The sequence below is a fragment of the Dromiciops gliroides genome, chromosome 2 (assembly GCF_019393635.1).
Source record: "Dromiciops gliroides isolate mDroGli1 chromosome 2, mDroGli1.pri, whole genome shotgun sequence".
In the NCBI taxonomy this organism is placed as follows: Eukaryota; Metazoa; Chordata; class Mammalia; order Microbiotheria; family Microbiotheriidae; genus Dromiciops; species Dromiciops gliroides.
In genome coordinates this window covers 394,964,585-394,968,707 of record NC_057862.1, presented here as the reverse complement: position 1 = coordinate 394,968,707, position 4,123 = coordinate 394,964,585, and the positions used below count along the sequence as shown (strand labels likewise).

At 43.7% G+C, this 4,123-nt stretch overlaps 1 non-coding gene across 1 annotated transcript; it reads left to right on the top strand.

The window, feature by feature from the left end:
- Window positions 1-3,803: 3,803 nt before the first annotated feature.
- On the top strand, window positions 3,804-3,912 carry LOC122744882. The gene has a single exon (XR_006355219.1). It is a non-coding gene; the product is annotated as a U6 spliceosomal RNA (small nuclear RNA).
- Window positions 3,913-4,123: the final 211 nt, after the last annotated feature.

Genomic DNA, 4,123 nt, shown 5'->3' with positions numbered 1-4,123 from the left:
ACATATTCTTTGAGTCTCTATTAAACTATCCATATAACATTGGATATGAATATTGGATAAACAATCCATTTTTCCAAGTCTTTCTAAGCCTTAATTTTAGCTCATATGTTCCCTCTCTTCCCCCCATCTCCCCTCAGATGGCCTCTCCTTAGGCAATCTGTTGGGCCCCGCTCCTAGATGCTCATCATATTAATGCCAAATAATATAAGAATTAATTTTTATATTAATTAAATTAATTAAAGTAATAATACAGCACCACGATTGTTCAGAGGAGTTTGGAAAACACTTCCTCTGGAGTGATCAGGGAAAATTTCCTGGAGAATATAACATCTGAGCAGGGCCATGTGAACCTGAAGGATGGCTAAGATTTTACTGAGTGGGGACACAACATTTATGCACCTTAATTTAGGCTTGCAAGTGACATCCCTTCAGTGTCAAGGCTGTGTATCCTGGGAAGAGGCAGATAGAGGTGCAGAGAAAATTCAGTGCTTGAGCAGCTCTTGACTTATCCTCCAGGCATATTTTTAAAAAGAATACATTCCTTTGATGCTGGTGATTGACCATGAATAGTGTGATGGCACAGTCTGGACCCTGCCTGTGTCTGTGATAGAGAGCAAAGTGGCTTTTGAATGAGTAAAGTCAAAAAGTAGTGACAGAAAATGGAAAATGAGCCAGTCTAAGAACATGCAGAGTTAGGGGTAGGACCCTGGGGAATCAGTGTAGGAGGAGGGATACTTGTTGGGCGCCTACTTGGTGCGGGGGTGAGGAGAATGGGGGGAATGGCAGGAATTCTATGGCCAAGCAAAGTCAAGCAATTCCCGTCTATGTGGCCCGTATAGGGTTCCAGGGTTCAGTGTGGTGTCAACCTTTTGGGAGCTGTGATGAACAGACACTGGCAGATGTAAATATCTAATGGGCCTAGCCCTGAGCCCCCAGGAGTCTCTGCACAGAAAAAGAGAATGCTCTGGGAGAAGGTAATGGACCCCGAGTCTGGATGTGAATGTAACTCCTGGTAAATAGCCAAGTGCTTGTGAGTGTATGTTTGGAGCCGTGTCATCTGGAGGCTCTATGTCTGTAACTTGGAGGACTTGACTCATCACAAAATAAATCCCCACAGGCTCTGGAAAATAGGATTTTATGCCATTAAGAATATTTTCATTTCACTTCTGAAGCAGGAATGACTGAGGGAATAGGGAAGGGCTCAGAAAGCGTTGCCAATAATAATCATAATAAATCACAACCATATAGCTCTTTAAGGTTGTGTAAGGGAGAACTTTCTTTGTAGCCACATCCTTCATGGCAGGGGTGTGGGGGTGGGGGTGGGGGAGGGGTGGTAATTATTTCAAGAATCATTATCCCCATTTGAAAGATGGGGAAAGTAAGGCCCAAAAGTTAAGTGAGTTGTCTAGGGTCATGCTGCTAATAAGTGTCAGAGCCAGGATTTGAAGTCAAATCTCTCCTGACTGGGCTAGTAGTTGCCTTTCTACTACTTCTGAGACATAAAGGAATATCACTGTGCCCACAGCTCTACTATGCCAGCCTGTGCGGTCAGGAAAGGGACTGTCCCCAGAACTCTCTGCCCCTGTAGGCTCTGCAGGAGAGCTCTCTTTGGGCAGCCTTTCCCTCAGAGCCCTTCTCAGCCATATACACCTGGGCAGATGATAGCTTACACCTGTACCTCTTCTGGATTCTACCCTGGAGATATCATCCTGACTTGGTTTAAAGACAAGTATATGATCCCTACCATGAAGACCACCTTTGTCCCCAATATCACTCCTGCTGGCTCCAGCATTCATGGTCCTCATGACCAGCATCATGATGGTGTCCCCTGTGGCCAGTGATATACACTCCCATATCATCTTTTTTTTTTTTCAGGGCAATAAGGGTTAAGTGACTTGCCCAGGGTCACATGGCTAGTAAGTGTCAAGTGTCTGAGGCTGGATTTGAACTCAGGTCCTCCTGTATCCAGGGCTGGTGCTTTATCCACCATTCCCATATCATCTTTGAGGTGAAATGTGGCAGGACAAAATAGCCCCTTCACAGTACAAGTGACCTCTCTCATTCTCTCCAAGGTGAGGGAGTTGGGGGAAGATGGTTTTAGGTGTCTCCTCTGTCCCTCTCTCTGGACCACTCAGCTTGTTCCCTTCCTCCCTAGCCCTCCCATTGTGGTGCACACCCAGACCTTCTCTACTCCTCATAGCTCATCAAAATCTCCCAGTCCTCTGTCCCCTGCCAAGGGAAGGCAAGTTATCTGATAAGCTAATCAATTCAGATGTGCTAATAGGACTGAATCATTTATACTCAGTTACCTGCTGAAAGGAAATGTTGGCCTTTCCTGTTTAATTTATTAGTAAATCTAATGGTAGGATTTCAGGCTTTCATCAGGGGAAATAGCTTAAGCCAGGGGGACCTTAGCAGTTCTCCAATTATATAGTGTTGGTAGCCAGCTACATGGTCTATGCCTACGGCTAGTCTGGGCTCTAGGGTCTTTAGTCTGACCCATAATAATGCTCCATCCTATAGATTCGTGAATGCTTACACTGTTAAGTTGCTGGAACACAGGATGTCAGGGCAGATGGGGAACTTAGAGACCTTTTAGTCCCATCTCCTAATTTTACAGAGGAAGAAGCTGAGACCCAGAGAGGGAAAGGGACTTATCTAAAGTCTCACAGTTAATGAGTGAGATGATACCTACAATAACATCCTTGTCTTCTTCCTACTCATCAATTCAACAAACATAAGGCACTTGTATGCAAAGAGGAGAGGTAGAGTGTTAGCCTTGGAGAGAGAAAGACTTGGGTTCAGGTCTTGTTTTTGATACATATTTGACCCTAAACAAGTGGCTTAGCCCCAGGCAACTCTCTAAGACTTAATATTACAGTTAATTTGTTGATCAGTATTGGTGAAAGGAGTTTCCAACCCAGGACTTCCCCATACTCATGACATCCCAGACTCTGAGAGGACCAAAAAAATGTGCAAGGTACAAAACTAACCACTGGGGATAAGATGGAAAAACTATCTATTTCCTGGCCTCAGGAACTTCACTGTCTGCTAGAGGATTAATGGATATTAATCCTATTATTTGTTGTTGTTCAGTTGTTTCTGACTCTTCATGAGTGTATTTGGGGGTTTCTTGACATACTAGAGTGGTTTTCCATTTCTTCTCAAGCTCATTTTACCTATAAGCAAACTGAGGCAAATAAGATTAAGTAATTTACCCAGGGTCACACAGCTAGGAAGTGTCTGAGACCAGATTTAAGCTCAGGTCTTCCTGATTCCAGGTCCAATGCTCTATCCACTGTGTCACCTCGCTTCCTTAATCATACTATAAATTAGAAGAAATACAAGGAAGAGAGCAAACTGGAATGAGAAATCGGGGGAGGGATAGATTAATTCTCATTTGGAGAATCAGGGAAACCTTCCTGGATGAGGTGACATCTGATTTTGGACTTCTGGGAAGAAGAGATGGATTTCTGTTTTATGTAACAGGGGACTGGCAGCTGAGTCTAGTCCTCATAAATGCATGTAGAGGGACATTGATACAATTCCTGTCAAGGTAGAAGTTGGAGACCCTGCTTCTGGGAGGGTTGTGATGATATGTAATGGGAGTGCCTTGGAAGAGATTTGGAGCATCCAAAGACATTGTGTAACCGGTTCCAGTCTGCTAGCCATATGGAAAATTACATCACTAGCACTCTGTGCATGCTCATAAGGACAGGAACCACTGGCCAGTTTCCCATTATATTTGCAAGAAAATTATAAACTGAATAAGTCTCAACTTATTCAATCAAATAAACATATAAGTGCTCGCTTTGGCAGCACATATACTAAAATTGGAATGATACAGAGAAGATTAGCATAGCCCCTGTGCAAGGATGACAAATAAACACATAAGAGAAAGGATAAAACTCTTAGCCACCTCTCCTGGATCCCCCAGCCTTTGATAAGACAGAATGAACAAACAATAAGGAAGCCAATAAGATGTTTCTAGTGTGTGTCCAGGAAAGAAAGGATGTCACCAGACAAAGATGCTGAGGGCACTGTTTCCCCATACTCCCACAAGTTCAGTTTTCTCTGCTGCAAGAAGAGGCAGCTGGACTCTATGATCTTTAAGGTCACATCT